Source organism: Pinus tabuliformis, chromosome 9 (assembly GCF_031772625.1).
Source record: "Pinus tabuliformis cultivar Carrire ecotype Pingquan chromosome 9, CPIR1, whole genome shotgun sequence".
NCBI classification, from domain to species: domain Eukaryota; kingdom Viridiplantae; phylum Streptophyta; class Pinopsida; order Pinales; family Pinaceae; genus Pinus; species Pinus tabuliformis.
In genome coordinates this window covers 1,363,512,236-1,363,532,357 of record NC_142307.1, presented here as the reverse complement: position 1 = coordinate 1,363,532,357, position 20,122 = coordinate 1,363,512,236, and positions in this window count along the sequence as shown.

Below are 20,122 nucleotides of genomic sequence, written 5' to 3'. Positions count from 1 at the left end.
ATGCACTAACTTGGTACATTAAGTACTGCACTGATAATCCGACGTCCGTGTTGGCAGATATCCAGACTGCACTGAATAAGGAATTTAGGAGACCTAATTCTCAGGTGCAATCAATTGTGGGATTCAAAGAGATCATGATAAATCCTGGTGAGATGCCCTAGGATTTGGATCAGAGATTGAAGTGTACAATCTGTGAAGCTAATATGAATCTGACTGATGAGCAGCACCGTGAATGGTTTGTGGCCTCACTCCTGCCTCATCTAAGGTTTGTGCTATCACAAGAGAAGATTGGGACCCAGGAAAAAGCTCTGGAAATTGCAATGAGATTACACGAGATACCAATGCAAGATGCTAACATGGGGGTTCAACAGATTCATGCGTAGTTGCAGAACCTTTGCCTCGAAATGCAAAGTCTGAAAAAAGACAGAACAGTTCAGCCAAAGGCATGTGAAGAAGTGTGGTGCCTAAAGTGAAAAACTCAGGGGCATGACAAAGATCACTTCCTATTTTTGTAAATTATGTTGTAGCGGGGGGCCAATGCCTCTGAGGCCGGAAGTTGCAGCAGGGCCAAGTACGGGCCCCACGCTATGGTTTGTTATCTGTCAACGTAGCTGGGAAACATGCAACAAACAATTTCCATTTGTTGTAGAAATTCGTACAAACACCGCAATAGCTCTTCTGCAACTTCTATCAATCTCTGGGTCATGATGAGTGCGATTTCCAGAGTTACGAATTAATGATGGACAGGACACATACATACAGGGTACAGGTAGAAACACAGCCTCCGAACCAAGGCGCTAGAGGAGCGTGAGGCAAGTATCAGGGGCACAAACAAGGTAGAGGTGGAGGAGGACCTGGTAGAGGTCGAGGGAAAGTTATTTGTTACAATTACGGAGGACCAGGACACTACGCGTGAGACTGCCCGAACCCGACGTGACTATCATACCGCTATTGTACTCAGTTTGACCATGCAACAGAAGATTGCCCTATATTGTTAGCTAAGATACGCAAGAAGGAGGTGTAGCCTCAGCAATCGACTCAGAAACTGCAAATGATGAGGGTTGAGCCTCGCGAGGAAGACCCTAAGGTAAATATTATGCTACAGAGTGGAGTGACTACTGGTGAGGATAAGGGGAAGCAACCTGAAGAAGGTGAGTGGGTCCACAAAGCACGAGAAAAGGAGACCAGGTTTAATCTAGAACACCCAAAAGAAACATTTATGGAAGCGAAGAAATGTTTCGCTAAGGCCTCTACCTCAGGGAGTTAAGAGAAGTCGGCTAAATAAATGGACCCATCCATGATTACCACGTTCTTGGAGACCTGCATGAAACTACTCCGCGATAGCAAGGATCTGAAGGGATTGCAAGAGTTGATCAATAGGTGCACTGGCAAGGTAAATTCTACTGATGGACTGCGCGTAGTTAGAAATCTTGGTAAGCATAAGGCAAGAACTGGACGTGAGACTCATTGCACAGATAGGAGAATACAAAATGGACCAAGTTATCTTGGATCTAAGGTCCGAAGCGAACGTTTTGTCGAAACAGACATGGGAAAGAAAGGGGGTTCCTGAGCTATAGTGGTCTCCGATTCAATTAAGGATGGCGAATCAGCAAAATATCATCCCAATGGGGAGGTTACAGGGGGTAACAGTTGATATCGAAGGCGCAAGAGCACTAGCTAATTTTGAAGTGATAGAGATTGTGGATGGTAACAGTGGTTGTAATTAGATTTACAAAAAAAAATCATCATAGCTAGCATGGGCTCATTGGAAATTGCACATGTATCATTGAGTTTAGTTCGTTCATAGTGAGAAAAATGTCAAGTTTGATGCCAGATGACAACTATCAATCAGTACTAGTTCCATGTTTAGTTCTCAACACTTTTAATCAGCTAGTAGTTTTCAGCCTGAGCTATGTTAGTTAGTAGTTTTGAGCCTGAATTCATTGGCAATTGCATAGGATGTGTTCATTCCATGTTTTCCAAGTCTAGCAACTGTTGAAAGTTGTCGACATAACTAGTTATGATTATGAGATGAACTCTTCAGTCTTGTGCATGTGTAGAACATGGTAGTATTATTTAATTAGGGTAACAACATGGTAGTAGTAGTATTTAATTAGGACAAATCATATGCAATAGGAATGGAATTTGATGATGATAAAACAATAGGAATGTGATGATGATGAGATAAAACAATCATATTACTTGACAACGATCTCCTAAAACCAGTTTCAGGTGGCAATTTCTTAGTTTTCCTCTCCCTTATTAATTATGTAGTTTAATAAAAAATTCCTCTTTCCTCTGATCTGTTATTAATTACATAGTTTTATTAATTATATCAGCAACATGTGTTTTCTCTTTCAACATTTATTTTTTTTATTAAGTGTGCAATGTAACATTTATTTTTACCAAAAGAAAAGAAATATAGTTACCAAGAATATGTGTTATCTATTTTTTTATTAAATTTTGCAATCTAACATTTATTTTTACGAAGAGAAAAGAAATATATTTATTGTTATCCAGTTAGAATTTCGAAAATAAATATGTATTTTGTTATTATGATTGAATATCTGTCATGCATTATAAGTTTATCATTATATATAAATATAAGATCTGAAATGGGGCACTAAAGGCTTCTTGTCTGCTTATAAGAACCTCTCCCACTCCAAAGCTTATATACTCCCCAGATCTAGGCTTATATTGATAATTTGTAGAATTAAAAGAACTTGAAATAGGTGTATGTTTGTGTTTGTTTTTTAAACTGTTCAAGTGCTTATGTATATTTTCTTATGCTGATATTTAAACACACATAACAGTAAATAAAGCAGCAAAACAGCAAACACATAAGACAACAATATAATTAGAAGTTCACCCAAACCTCTTGGGCTACGTCTCCATGAGCTCTAGTCAACTTGACTAAGCTCTCTGGAGTTATGGTAATATTTCTTTTATAAGTTCCACACTCAACTCCATTGGTTTACAACTGAACCTGTGGGTTTAGAATACCATCTTATCCCTCGTTGTACATACTCTGCAGACAGATCTAGGCTTCTCTGGACTAGACTCCTTCAATCAGCACTCTGAGCTATGTTGAGCTCAAGCTTGCACCAACTCCCTCAAAGTTCTTTTAACTATCTCTGGAACTCCTTCTTCTGTCTTCATCACACATCGGACATCAGCACTAGCTTGAACATTTGATCTCTTTTCTATTCTAAAGCTTCATTACCGTTCCATGGCTCTTAGAAGTCTTTCGGATTTTCTGAACTCCATCTCAATGGATTCAGCGGTCCCCTGCAGTCACCTCGACTATTGGAACCTTGAGAATGAACACTAGCTCTATTCTTTGCAACTACCTCCAACCTTTGGCAGCCTCTGCTTCTGCTCTCGGCTCTGGCTCTTGGCTCTGGCCCTTGGCTCTGGCTCTGGCTCTAGCTCTCGCTCTTGGCTCTAACTCTAGGCCTAGCTCTTTGCTCTGGCTCTTGGCTCTAGCTCTCAGCTCTAGCTCTTACAAGCTTCTGAGTTTGCTCGACCTCCAAGCGACTCTCCATCAATTAAGCTCTCTGGTTTCGCTCGACCTCCAAGCAACTCCAAAAACTTATCCTCTTTCAATTGTGCTCTCTAGATTTTGTGAGGCATCCCTCCAACTCTACAACTCTCTGTCTATTTCTCTGTGTGTAATCATCCCTCTGTCTCTTCGACTGGCCCTCTGGCTCTCTGGCTCTCTGGCTCTACGACTGGCCATTTGGCTCTGTGGCTTTGTGGCTCTCTGCGTATAACGCATTCCTATTACAAAATGCCCGCTTACAGTGTGGCACAGGTGATTCATGAACAGGGATAGTTTACAAAGGAATCGGCAGCCCTTTTTGTGGCCTTCACTCCCGAAATAGCCAAATAATATAAATACACAGGAAATTCACGAAAACACATCATGGGATTTAAGCTCGGACTTCAAATGGCTTTCAATCACATCCATATCCCTCTCGGGTCCATCTTGTCATCGCAATCACGATCACACAGGCATATGGCCAAAAGAACCCAATACACGAGAAATACATAGCAATCATGTAATTCTGGATTTCAAAATTTATGAAATCACATCCATAATTCCCATCGGGTCCACCTTTTATCGGCACATTGCAATGTGCATTGGCCCTTTGTATCGGGGATCACCAATTGCCAATCGCCAATCAAATCAGGACCGTCCATTCTTTTTCTGATCCGACGGTTGATATCGCACATCACATATCACTATCGCTATGGCCTGGGGGTTCTTTCCATATACCATTGAACACGTTGACACTGATCCGCTGATCCGATCATCTCAATCGCAAGTCACACATCGCATGGCCCTTAGTGTTATCTCCTCTTATCACCAATTACCGACACCAATCATCGCATATAGCAGTCGGCTCCGCCTAGTGAAACAGAAAATGCCTGATACGCAGAATTTTATATATATAAATATTTTATTAGAGATGAAATTACAGATGATGAATGTTTACAGTGGGTTTCCTGGCTTATATACCACCATGGGCACCCTTTAGGAAAGGGCATGATCTTATGATCGTGCCCTTTCGTCTAACTAAACCTAAATTAAATAATAAACCTAAAATTAACTAATTTTTTTACATAACATTGCCTTCCTCTCGAAAGAATGCTTTGTCCTCAAAGCATACATAACGACGGATGTTGTTGACAAAATGCTTCATTCTCCCAAGAAGCTTCTTCTTCGGGCAAGTCCTTCCACTTGATCAGATATTCCTTGATAGTACGATAACAAAGCTTTCTTTCTCTAGTAGACAAAATACCTTCTGGTTCTAAAATGACTCTTCCCTCATCATCTAGGGATGGAAGTGTTGTTTGTGCTGTTTGATTGTTACCTAGTGCCCTTTTAAGGCAAGATACGTGGAAGACGTTGTGAACACGACTTGTCTCTGGAAGGCTTAAACCATACGCAACTTGGCTAATCTTTTTGTTGATCTGATAAGGTCCATAAAACTTTGGTGCCAATTTGTTTTTTCCTTTCTGTTTTAAGGATAATTGTTTGTATGGTTGGAGCTTAACAAATACCCATTCTCCAACTTCAAACTCTCTTTCGGTTCTGTTACGGTCTGCTTGTTGCTTCATACAATTCCTTGCATTATTCAGGTTTTCTTTTAATATTTGGACGATTTTTTGGGTTTCTTCTAGTTGATCTTTAACAGCAGGTAGATTTGTTTCGACAATAGCTATATCTTTCCATTTCGGGGGTTCATATCCATATAGGGCTTGAAATGGCGTCATTTTTGATGATGTATGATAGGTGGAGTTATACCACGATTCAGCAAGGTGTAACCATTGAGCCCATTTATTTTGTTTTTCTGTAACGTAGCAACGTAGGTAGGCCTCCAAACATTTATTGACAACTTCTGTTTGGCCATCTGTTTGCGGGTGATAAGCGAAACTCATATTTAGGTAAGTTCCTATATGGTTGAACAATTCCTTCCAGAAATTACCTTTGAACTTGGCATCTCTATCACTTACAATGACTTTTGGAAAACCATGTAACTTATATATATTTTTGCAAAATATTTCAGCGATTTCTTTTGCTGAGTATGACTTCTTTATTGCCATAAAGTGAGCATATTTGGTGAGTCTGTTGACTACTACGAAAATATTGTCCTTGCCTTCAGATACTGGTAATCCTTCGATAAAGTCCATTGAGATTTCTTCCCACTTTTGATTTGGAATGTTTAAGGGGTGAAGTAATCCTAGTATCATAATATTTTCGCTTTTATTCCTTTGACATGTGTCACACTCCGCTACATACTTCTGAATATCATGATTCATTCCCTTCCAAAAGAAGGATTGACGTGCATTGTAGTAAGTCTTAAAGAATCCTACGTGTCCAGCTGACGGTGAGTCATGTAATTCCTTGAGTATCTTAAACTTAAACTTGGAATTTGTATTTAGATATATTCTTCCCTTATACCATAGGATATCATTCTTCCACTCAAATTTTGAGTTATTGGGAAGGTTATTGATTATTGTTGTTACTTCTGGATCCTTGGCATACTCACTTCGAATTTCGTTAAGCCACTCAGGAACAACAACTGAAATTGCAAGTAGTGTTGGTTCTTCATCTTTCCTGGATAAGGCATCTGCTACTACATTGTCTTTACCTCTTTTATGTAGTATTTCCAAGTCAAAAGCGGCAATTTTTTCAATCCATTTTTGTTGTTCTTCGGAAAGTGTTTTTTGTTGAAGGAGATGTTGGAGACTGTTATGGTCTGTTCGAATAGAAAACTTACTTCCCAAAATATATTGCCTCCACTTAGCTAGTGCGTGCATGATAGCGAGCATTTCTTTGTTGTATGTGGATTTGAGGTGTTCTCTTTTATTGAGCTTCCTACTTTCAAAAGCTATTGGATGTCCTTGTTGCATTAGTACTGCACCTATACCGAATCCGGAAGCATCACATTCAATGATAAATGGCTTAGAAAAATCTGGTGTTGCTAATACGGGAGCATTAGACATAATTTCTTTTAATTTTTCAAAACACCTTCCTGCTTCCTCATCCCATAGAAACGAATTCTTCTTTAAAAGATTTGTTAGAGGTGCAGTTATATGTGCATAATTTTTAATAAACCTTCGGTAATATCCCGTCAAACCTAAGAACCCTCTTAGCTTGGATATATTAACAGGTTTGGTCCATTCTTTTATAGCTTTGATTTTGTTAGGGTCCACCTTTACACCTTCATGGGATATAATGTGTCCAAGGTATTCTACTTCTTCCTTTCCGAAGGTGCATTTGGAATTTTTTGCGTAAAATTGGTGTTCTTTAAGTAGTGTAAGAACCTTATCCAAATGTTGCAAGTGCTCCTTCCAAGTTTTACTGTAAATTAGAATATCGTCAAAGAATACTAACACAAAATTTCTGAGATGTGGGTGAAACAATTCATTCATAGTTGCTTGAAACGTTGCTGGTGCATTGGTTAATCCAAACGGCATTACTTTAAATTCATAATGACCTTCGTGTGTTCGGAATGCGGTTTTTGGTATGTCTTCTAATCTTATTCTAATTTGATAGTAACCTGATCTTAGGTCCAATTTTGAGAAATACCTTGCGCCATGTAGCTCATCCAACATTTCGTCGATAAAGGGGATTGGAAACTTGTTTTTAATTGTTATTTTGTTTAATCCCCTATAGTCGATACATAGCCTAAATGACCCATCTTTCTTCCTTACCAACACCACTGGAGCAGCGTAAGGACTTTTACTTTTCGAGATGATTCCACACCTTAAGAGGTCTTGGATTAACCTCTCGATTTCTGTTTTTTGGTGATGTGGATATCGGTATAGCTTGATGTTAACTGGGTCTGATCCTGCCTTGACTTCTATTGTATGCTCAATTTCCCTATTAGGTGGCATCTTTAGAGGTAGGTCTTGAAATACTTCTTCATGTTTCCTAATTAGTTCTTGTATCTATAGTGACTCTTCACTGGTCATACTTGCAGATAACATTTCTAACTGATGACATTGTACTACATAAGCAGGTGCTCCTCTTCGAATCATCTTCATCATCTGAGATGATGATACAATTTGATTTTCTGGTGCTTGGAATCCGTGTAGTTTGTACTTCTGACCTCCCCATTTGAATTTTATAAATTGTACTTGGTGGTTAGCGGCATAAGTACCTAAGGTTCGTAACCACTGGACACCTAAGACTACATCTACTCCTCCTAATGGTACTGTGAAAAATGAAGACTCTAAATTGAAGTCTTGAATTTGCAATTTAACCTTATGACATTTCCCCACCTTTTCAATCCTCTTACCATCTGCTACCATTACCTTCATGCTTGGTAAGGGAAATGGAAAAATATTGAGTCTCTTGGCCATGGTTGCATCCAAAAAATTGTGTGTGCTACCAGAGTCAATAAGAACCACCACGTTGTTCTTCTTAATGTGTCCCTTTAACTTTAGAGTCTGAGGTTGTGATATACCTGTCATAGCTGATAACAACACTTGCGGAATACTTTCGTCATCTAATTCTGGTGAGAATTCTGGGGCATCTCCTGTTTCTTCTATGTCAGAATCTTCACTGTTTGAATCATTGGTTGCTTCACAATTATATAGGTTTTTTGGTTCTTTTCCTTTAGCACACCTATGTTTGGGATCCCACTTTTCACCACAGCGCTTACATTTACCCTCCTTTATCCTTTGCGCTTCCACATTAGATTTTTCATCTTCACGACGATGTGGTGGAACATATCTTGTATTTTTTGCGTCTGCATACTGAGGTGTTCTTCGTCTTGAATATGTTTTTTCGGCTTTTGACCAAAATATTTGTTCGAATTTCTTTTCAGTTGTTTTTGCTTTTCGTCTTGCTACTTCTATTGATGAAATGTCATGCATCTCAAGTTCTACTTGTAAATGGGTTTTAAGTCCCAAGATGTATGATTGAATTAAACGAGATTCTGATAACCCAGGCACTCGAGTTACTAAGGTCTCCCATTCTTGAGTGTATTCATCCACACTTCCTTTTTGTCGTAATTTGATGAGTTTTGAAAAGAACTCTTCTTCTTTTACACCTTGAAATCTTTTAAAAAAAGCATCTTTAAATTTTCTCCAGCTAATGACGTGTGTTGTTTTTTTCCACCACATATACCAGTTATATGCTTCTCCTTCCATTTTCATGGATGCATGTCTGAGCTTTTCGTCATCGTCAGTGATGTCATATATCTCAAAGTATTCTTCTGCTTTATTTATCCATGCAACATTGTTTTTTTCGTTTCCATCGAATTTAGGCATCTCAACCTTTGCCCTCTTCTGGTATGTGGCTAATGGTTGAGCAAAAAGAGGGTGTTGATTAGTAAGGGTATCCCAAAGTTGCTTGTTTGTAAAGGCCGTGTTACTTGCTTCTTGGTGGGGTGTCGCTGATTTTCTTGGGGATTCAACCTTTTCATGAGAATCTGTTGACTTTGTTGAATCTAATGAGAGGTGTTCTTGATTCTCTTCACTTTCTTTTAATAGCTCTTCGGGTGTACAATTCGACCTTTTACACAGAAGTCTCAGCATTGTTAAAGCATCTCTGATGTTTACTTCTGTTTGGACATGTTGACTTTCCATCTTTATCTCTATTCGATTTGTCGTATCTTGAAGATTTTTTATTTTGTCTGCTTGCTCCCCAAGCTTGCTCTCGACTTCATTTAATCTTTTACTGACCTCGTCGTGGTTGTTATTTATCTTATGCTCTGCGTCAACCAATTTTTTCTGGAAATCCGCCATTGTCATTGTTGACATTGAGCGGGTTTGCGGGGGTGTGTATTTATCTGCCAACGTAAGGGTTTTTTTTTTTAATTAAATTAAATTAATTTAATAATTTAATTTAATTAATAATAATTTTTTTTAATTAATTATAAATTATAATAATTATAATTTATAATTATTAACCTTATATATATATCAATTAAAGTTATAATATAACTTATAATTAAATTATATATATATATATATATATATATATATATATATATATATATATATATATATATATATATATATAGATATAGATATAGATATAGATATAGATATATATATATATATATATATATATATATATATATATATATATATATATATATATATATATATATATATATATATATATATATATATATATAGATATTATATAAATTAAATATGATATATATAATTAAATCACGTTATAATTATAACATAAACGTATGGACAGTCACGTCTTTTCCTCACTGTCCTGAAACTTATCGAACACGTTATAATTATGTTATATATATCGTTAACTTCTAAACACGTCAATTAACGGAACCCTTTGACTTATTCAAAAATTTATATCGAATATCACCGCAGGCTGGCTACGGTCGATGGTGGGTGTATGGGACGGACACAGCGGGGATGGGGACGCGGACAGCAATGGTAGTGGAGAACTATGGGCAGCGAACGGACAACTGTAGACCGAGAACGAACTGCTTTGATACCAGATGAAACAGAAAATGCCTGATACGCAGAATTTTATATATATAAATATTTTATTAAGAGATGAAATTACAGATGATGAATGTTTACAGTGGGTTGCCTGGCTTATATACCGCCATGGGCACCCTTTAGGAAAGGGCATGATCTTATGATCGTTCCCTTTCTTCTAACTAAACCTAAATTAAATAATAAACCTAAAATTAACTAATTTTTTTACATAACACCTAGGTCCCGATATCATGCAAAGGCCTACCTCCGATGTGATATGTCAGAGATCACTATCGGGGGAGTCCTTCCGCCTTTGGTCTAAGTCCTCATTTTAACCCTTCTGATGTGATTTTTCCATATAAGGCCTTAAGCCCGTTTTTATAAGTACTTGCCTCCTTTTCAAAGGACAATGGGAAAACTTCTTATTACAATAACTTCTTCATCTGAAGTCCATTTTAGCCCATTAAAATTGCATTAGATTCAGATTGAAAATATATATGAAATGGGACTATTTCGAAGAGCATCCCTTGACTTTCATTTTCCTCTGTGAGGAACATTTTTAGACTTAGAAGTCTATTCTAGATCCATTTTGGATCACACCTTCCCACTAAAAAGAACTTTTGGTCTCCAAAAGACTAATATACTGATCTGAACATTAAATGAGAGTAACAGCACCCTCTTCTTTAGCCTCCATACACTTGCCTTGCATATTGCCTCTGAATGAAAGCCTTTGACCACTTTCCTTCCTGGATGTGCTAGTCCTCTTGGGAAGAACTGTCTTCCTTCTTGACTTCCTGCAGAACTCCTGCTGAAGGTATTTTGAACTTCTCTACCTTGATAATCGATCCAAAGTGGCTCAAACCAATGTGAATTTACATCTGCTTCACAAAATTTTCATTTGTACCTGTTTGACATACTGTCAACAACAATTGTTAACAACAATAGGATTACTTACAACAAATAGATGGCCTAAACTCCTGCTTCAACAAAAGAAACAAATTTCACATCTTGTGAACACCTCCATGTCTTTACATCTGCATACAAATGATTGACTAGATAACCAAGCAACAAAACATGTGTTTGAAACAATTGACCCTTCAAGTCAAGCATGTAGAAAAAGAATTCTACAGTTCTTTTTCAAAGATGAAACACTTCATCATCATCTCCATCTTGGAGACCAAATAAACTTTTCTCAAGTCAATATTAACATTACATGCATGTTTACAACAAAGTAATCAACCCTTCCAGTTAATCACACATACATGTTCAAATACAAGGAAATCATCAACATCCCTATGTTCATGCACATCAATCTTATGCATGCATTTCATCTTTCAACTTTCGCTTAAGCACATTGTACTTTCGAAGCTGAAATGAATATAATGTTGCAGCAATAAAGTTAGTCTCCTACTCAGCTTTTCCATTCACCTTCTTGGTAAAAACCTGCAACTTGCATTCCATTAACAAAGAAATGCATTCTATTGATTTGATGCATTTTCAAAAAACATGCAACCTTAATTGGATGATAACTCTAACCATTTCTTACCAATCCATTTCAAAGGTCCTTCCTTTGTCTACACATCAACAACAACATGTGGATCATCTTGAAACACATCAATCATGGAATATTTCTTTCCATTCCTTCCATTTTCACTTTCCACCTTCATCTTCAACTTTTGTGGAAGCATTGTTGGATTCAAAGTCCAACATTTTGCAGCAATATGTCCTTGCTTATGGCAGTAACTGCAACACATGTGCATCCTGTTGATAGCATGATTTTCCTCGTCCAATGGAACTTTGGCTTCTTGCTTCCTTTCCTTCAAAAGTTTCATGTATGTGGCCTTTCTCTTCCAACATCTAGAAACGTTATGGTTATCCAAACCATAAAAGGAACATGCAATTCTTTTCCCATACTTATATGGAAATTTACCATGCTGAACATAATCAAAAAGAATATGACTAGAACCAGATTTATACCTTTCTTTTTCACCTTTATTACCTTCATGAGGAGGTGAATCAAATGAAGAAGTGGTTCCCTTTGGACCACCATCAATCTCTTCATTGGTTTCAGAGTTTCCACAACTCTCTGGTTCAAGTGCATGCTTATGAACACCTTCTTCCTGAAAATGATGTTTCAAGCAATCGCTTTCCCCATGCATACATTATTTACACTCTTGAGGTAGAAGACCTGAAATGAAACTCCTTCTTGGAACTGTTTCAATTGTCTTCATGGCAGCTTTGGAACTTTCTCCATAAGATTGTCCATAGCCAAGACCCAAATACTTAGGCATTTCCTCAACTATTATTGGCTCAACAATACCCAATGCATGTTTTCCCAAGCCTTTCCTTCATATCCCATCTTGGAAATTAACTTGGAACCTATGCCTCTAGTATGTTTTTCAAAAGAACCAATATAAACATTCTTAGAGGAATTTGAAGACAAACAGGAATTGTTTACCTCTTCTTCAAGCTGATACTTGACCTAGGCTTCTTTGGCAACAAAGAGCTATGTCTCCAACTCATGCATCCTTTTCAAGTTCATATTTGCAATATGAAGTTGCCTCTCCATTCCCTGCAATTTGTTAGAAAGCAGTTGCTTCTCTTCCTTCATGGAATTCAATTGCTCTCTAAGTATGATGCTCTTCCTTCCATCCTCATACATTTCTCTCACCATATCCATCATGATGAACAAGTCTTGCTTCTTGTCTTCATCAAAGACTCTTGTGAAGAAAAAAGAATTTGAGGACTCACTTGTAGAAGTTGTCATTATTAGAATGAATAAAAGAACTTCAAACAAGATTAACAAAGAGCTTATTCAAGCAACCTTTTGCAACAAACCTCTTGTGCTTCAAGGATTTCTTTGAGGTCCTTTGGGATAAGAAGAATGCCTTCAGCCCTTCTTCCTTCTTGTCCTCTCCTGGACTTAGCTAACAGCAGCTTTCCCTAAACCTTTGCAAACTCAAACAATAGTCAGTTTACAAACTATCAAACAACAAAATCCTTGTTACTGTTTGAACACCTTTCAAGTCAAACAAGCAAATAGATTGCTTTGTCAATCAAGCATCCTAATCTAATATCACTTGCATCATGATACCATCTGCTCTGGTATAACCAGTTCTGATATCAACTTCTTTGAAGGTGGGGTTAATCAACCTGATACCCTAATATAACCGCTCTGATACCACCTGATCTGAAATGGGGCACTAAAGGCTTGTTGTCTGCTTATAAGAACCTCTCCCACTCCAAAGCTTATATATTCCCCATATCTAGGCTTATATTAACAATTTGTGGAATTAAAAGAACTTGAAATAGGTGTATGTTTGTGTTTGTTTTTTAAACTATTCTAGTGCTTATGTATATTTTCTTATGCTGATATTTAAACACACATAACAGTAAATAAAGTAGAAAAACAGCAAACACATAAGACAACAATATAATTAGGAGTTCCCCCAAACCTCTTGGACTACGTCTCTGTGAGCTCTAGTCAACTCGACTAGGCTCTCTAGGATTATCATAATCTTTCTTTTACAAGTTCCACACTCAACTCCATTGGTTTACAACTGAACCTATGGGTTTAGAACACCATCTTATCCCTGGCTATCCATACTCTGCAGATATATCTAGGCTTCTCTGAAATAGACTCCTTTAATCAGCGTTTCTGAGCTATCTTGAGCTCTAGCTTGCACCAACTCCCTCAGAGTTCTTTTAACTATCTCTGGAACTCCTTCTTCTATGTTCAGCACACATCAGAAATCAGCAATAGCTTGATCATTTGATCTCTTTGCTATTCTGAAGCTTCATTACCGCTTTATGGCTCTTAGAAGTCTTCAGGATTTTCTGAACTCCATCTCAATGGATTCAGCGGTCCCCTATAGTCACCTCGACTATTAGAACCTTGAGAATGAACACTAGCTCTATTCTCTACAACTGCCTCCAACCTCTGGCGACCTCTGCTTCTGCTCTCGGCTCTAGCTCTTGGCTCTAGCCCTTGGCTCTGGCTCTAGCTCTTGGCTCTGGCTCTTGGCTTTGGCTCTCAGCACTAGCTCTTCCGAGCTTCTGAGTTCGCTCGACCTCCAAGTGACTCTCCGTCAATTGAGCTCTCTGGTTTCGCTCGACCTCCAAGTGACTCCAAAAACTCCTCCTCTTTCAATTGTGCTCTTTGGCTTTTGTGAGGCATCCCTCCGACTCTATGGCTCTCTGTTTGTTTCTCTGTGTGTAATCATCCCTCTATCTCTTCGACTGGCCCTCTGGCTCTCTGGCTCTCTGGCTCTGTGACTGGCCATCTGGCTCTATGGCTTTGTGGCTCTCTGTGTATAATGCATACCTGTTACAAAATGCCTGCTTACAGTGTGGCACAGGTGATTCAGGAACAGGGACAGTTTACAAAGGAATCGGCGACCCTTTCTATAGCCTTCACTCCCGAAATAGCCAAATAATGGAAATACACAGGAAACACACGAAAACACATCATGGGCTTTAAGCCCAAACTTCAAATGACCTTCAATCACATCCATATCCCTCTCGGGTCTGTCCTGTCATTGCAAATTGCGATCGCACAGGCGTATGGCCAAAAGAACCCAATACACGGGAAATACATAGAAATCCCATGATTCTAGATTTCAAAATTTATGAAATTGCGTCCATAATTCCCTTCATGTCCACCTTTTATCGGCATATCACAAGTCGCATATCACAATGTGCATTGGCCCTTTGTATTGAGGATCACCGATCGCTGATCATCGATCAAATCAGGACCATCCATTCTTTTTCTGATCCGAACGGTTGATATCGCACATCGCATATCGCTATTGCTACGACCCGAGGGTTCTTTCCATATACCATGGAACACGCCGACACCGATCCACCGATCCGATCATCGCAATCGCAAGTCACACGTTGCATGGCCCTTAGCGCTATCTCCTCTGATCGCCGATCACCGATGCTGATCATCGCATATCACAATCGGCTCTGCCTAGGTCCCAATATCACACTAAGGCCTACCTCCGATGCGATATGTCAGAGATCGCTATCGGGGGAGTCCTTCCGCCTTTGGTCTAAGTCCTCCTTTTAACCCTTCCGATGCGATTTTTCCATATAAGGCCTTAAGCCCATTTTTATAAGAATTTGCCTCCTTTTCAAAGGACAATGGGCAAACTTCTTATTACAATAACTTCTTCATCTGAAGTCCATTTTAGCCCATTCAAATTGCATTAGATTCAGATTGAAAAGATCTATGCAATGGGACTATTTCCAAGAGCATCCCTTGACTTTCATTTTCCTCTATGAGGAACATTTTTAGACTTAGAAGTCTATTCTAGATCCATTTTGGATCAATATATATGTTATAGATTTTCTTTAGGAATGGTGCATATAATTATGTTACAACTTGTTATGAAATGTTTTTATATTAACAATATTATTTCAATGTTGTATATTGTAGAAAATCTATCAATACCAAAGGTGCTCGTGCCTGCCTGGAAGACATTATCTATTTTTGCTTTTTGTAATGATGTTATTAGAAAAATGTATATTTTTTTTGTTTAGATGGGCCCATCAGAAAATGTACATGAACACAGATTATAATTAATAAAAGGAGTAGGCTATTATTTTTTGTGGAGGGGGATTCAACCCCTCCAAAAGGCTCTTAGGAGGGTTAAATGTTAACCCTCCTTTAAGTTGTGTTCCTTGTGCTCATGTTTTTCATGATTTTTAGTTTATAGCAACTCCAATACACACAAACACACATATATCTTTTTATTATAATAATAATTTATAAACAGGTTTTAAGCATCTTTCCAACATACACACAAATGGAAAAACCACCTTTATCCACATAAATCATTTAACATTTTTTCAATGTTTTAAAAATCTTCCCCGCATACACACAAATGGAAAAATCACCTTTATTTACATAAATCATTTAACATTTTTTCAATGTTTTAAACATCTTCCCCACATACACACACAAATGGCCAAATCACCTTTTCCACATAAATCATTTAACATTTTTTCAATGTTTTAAACATCTTCCCTACATACACACACAAATGGAAAAATCACCTTTATTCACATAAAGCATTTAACAGCATCTCAATGTTTTAAACATATTCCCAACATACACACAAAATGAAAAATCACTTATATTCACATAAATTATATAACAATTATAACCTAAATTTATTTATATTTTTTAATTTCAAATTTTTTTATTTAATTATATTTTTTTTATTATAAGTATGTTATTAGGATATCTATATTTTTTTTTACCTTCTTTTCACATATATAAATAAACATAATTTAACATTTTATTGATATTTTTATAAATTTGTATTAAATACTCATATATTATTAGAGTGTTTGTGTTTGTAAATATTTAAATGTTTTTTATTATTTATTTGTATAAATTTACTATATCTAAATGTTTGTGTATTGGTTTTATTATTTATATACCATATATAATTCTTGAATGCTTATTTTTATATATATGGATATATTTGGGTTACAATGTATGCTTTGGATTCTTTATTTTGTATGTATATGAATGTATTATTTTTAGAATTGAGATAGTGTTTTTATTAGTTGCATTTTGGTAGTTAGAATTTATTTGTTAAGGTTTTTATTTTGGTATGTATCAATGAAATGAATAAGATATCTTCTTCTATGTGATGTGTGTGAATGTATTATTAAGAGTGTTTTCATTACTTGAATTTATTTCTTTGGAGTGCTTATTCTTCTATGTTTATGAAAGTATCATTTTTTTTGCATGCTTTTGAGTATTCTTTCATTGCTTATTTGTATGTATATGAGTGTATTGTTTGAGTATTCCTGGAGTGTTAGAGTGGTGGTTTCATTGTTTGTGTGTATATAAATGTATTTTTTTAATAGTTGCTTGTATTATCTTGAGTGCTTTTGAGTATTCCTTCATTATTTGCTTGTGTGTGTATTCTCGTGTATGGATATTGTTTATTTGTATTCTTTGTATGTGTATGAATATGTCATTTATGTGTGTATGAATCTATTCTTTGCTATGTGTGTATGTGTCTTGCTTAATTGTATTCTTTGTATGTGTATGGATGTATTCTTTATGTGTATGAATCTATTCTTTGCTACACTTGTATGTGTCTTGCATAATTGTATTATTTGTATGTGTATGGATGTATTCTCTATATTGGTATGAATATTTCCTTGTTCTATTTGTATATATATTATTTACTTGTAGATATATGGGTGTAGTTTGTGTGAATATATATCTATATCTATATATATATATATATATATATATGATTTAGAATATTAACTTGTAAATACATTAGTTTAAATATTTGTGAAAATATTATTATTATTATTATTATTATTATTATTATTATTTTGGCTTTTTATTTTTATTTTTTTAATCAATTTTTTATTATTTTATTTTTCATTTCTTATTTTTTCCCTAAGATTGATAATATTAATTTATCATTTTAAAATGAAAAATAATATACATATTATAATAACATTAAAAAAATAAATAATATTAGCCTTCCAAGTACATAAATTATTATGCAAACCATGAGACTCAAGGTTCAAATCCCTTATAAAAGAAGAAACAATAACATGACATTTATAATATCATCAATTTGTAATAATACATATCAATTAATTATTTAATATTAAAATCAATACAATAAATAAATTCAATTAATTTTATTTAAGAATTCATTAATTTTAATAATATGTGGAATAAATATTTCTCCATTTTCATAACATATTAATTAACTTATAAAATAAATGTAATTGTCAACATCATAATATCTATATTCAATCTTCATCACATGTATAAGTTAATGTTAATTCTAAAATTCATAATAAGCATAATAAATGTGATGTGTGTGAACATGTCACCTTGTGAGTCAATATGTGTAATGTTTGTGGGTATGTGTATGTTTGTGTGCACCCTTTGTTTGTTGTGTGCATGTATACATGTGAGTGATTGTGCCTCATTGGCAATGGATTGTGTGGGTGCACGTCAGTGGTTAGTCCCATGCCAATGATGGACCATTTTTAGGGTCATATAAACTCTCACCATCAGGTGGTTGGCCCTCATTTTACATCTCCAAACCAAAAGGAGATTTCTATTTGGTGCTTTTTAATTAATTTAAAACATAACATTAACTTCAAAACATTAGGATAGTTTTTTATAATATTTAAATAATTTTTTTATTATTTAAAAAATATTTAAATACATCAACTTACTAGAAAATAAATTGAAATATTCTCACACACACATAATTAAACTATATTAATTATTAAAATAAACTAATATAATTTGAATAAATATATAATTGGTAATTATTATCATGTTTTATTATAAAATTTATTAAAAAAATACTAACATTAATAATATGTTATTATATTTATCATTCACATTTAATTATTAAATCATAATAATAAAATAAAATAAATTATAATATTTGTTGTTATAATAAATATATATTTGTTTCGAGAGGTGCTCTCTAATTTAGTATGGTAAATATGTTATAATAAAAAATAAAAATAAAAATAAAAAAAAGATTAATGTAATGTAAACATTTTATCCAAGCCAAAATAAAATAAAAACTGAAAATAAAAATAGCAAAATAAAAATAAACTTCTAATAAAAATTAAAATTACCCATGGTATTGAAAAAAGGTGGTATTCATGGGAAGCATAGTCTATTTAAAGGGTGAAATTAAACTAGCAGAGATCCATTTTAACTCGGGAACTATGAAGAGTGGAGAGAGATCAAATCATTTTTCACTTTAAAAGAAGTTTTTATCTCAAGAGATTAAATCCTTCTTGATACTTGAATGTGTTAAATAAAATTTATGTTGGTTATATTAATTTCCTACTTTTTCATTTTATCATACATTTTACAATTATAAAATAAATTAATATAAAAAAAAATTAATAATATATTATTATATTTGTAGAACACTTTTAATTATTAAAACATAATCATAATAATACATAATAAAATAGTCCAAGGGGTTTTGGATTGACAGTGAATGGGTGCACTGTTAAGGCACTCCTTGTGATAGGTCAATGGTTCAAATTCCCCGTGGATTCTTACCTACCAAAGAAAAAATACATAATAAAATTAAAAAACATACCATATTTATTTCATTGAAATTTGAAAATATAATTAAACCAATATTTAAAAATTATATCATTAAATATTCAAAAAAAAATTAAAAACTATTTAAACAAAAAATTAAATAAATAATAATCTTATATTATTTTATTTAAATATTAAAAAAACATTTTAAAAACTATTTAAATAATAATATTATTATTTTATTTAAAGAAGAATATTATAAAACATATCATTAACTTTAAAACATGTAAAAATATAGTTTTTTAATAAATTATAATTTACTAAAATTATAATAATGTAAGTGATAAAATATTTATTTTATTAAAAATTAAAATATATAAAATGTATGTGAGGAAAAATTATAGTTTTTAAAATATATAAAATGTATGTGAGGAAAAATTATAGTTTTTAAAATATATAAAATGTATATGGTTGATATTTCAAACTATAGTTACACTTTATCTATTTTTGAAATTTCAACCATAAATATTTTAGTGTAAGTACTTCAAAAATGTTAAAATAAAATTACTCTTCTTACAAAAACTCGTCACTCTCTAATTATAAGGGTTGGTTTTAATTTTATTTGGAAGGGAATATATTCATTAGAGTAGTTTTTAAGTGAGAATTTTTGGAGTTTTTGGTGGATTTCTAAGCGAAATTTGTGAAAAAAATTGTTGTCAAATCTTGATTAGTGTTGTTTAAATTGGTTTTTTGACTTCTTATATGGATTCAACACACCTAAAAAATTTTAGGGCATTTTGATTGTGAAGAGTTCACGGTTAAACATGTGATTTCAATGAATCCCTACTGGATTATAGACAAATTAGATAAGAAAAAAAACAGGAAAACTTTTCAGAAAGTAGCACTTAAAGACTATTAATATATTCATCCAACCATGAATGATTATAAAAAAAAATGTATATTAAATAAATTATTCATTAAAAAATGTCAAAATGAAAATGATAAGGGGAACTTGCTTCACACTCACAATTTTGGATAAAACGTACCATAAATAATTATAAAAAAAAT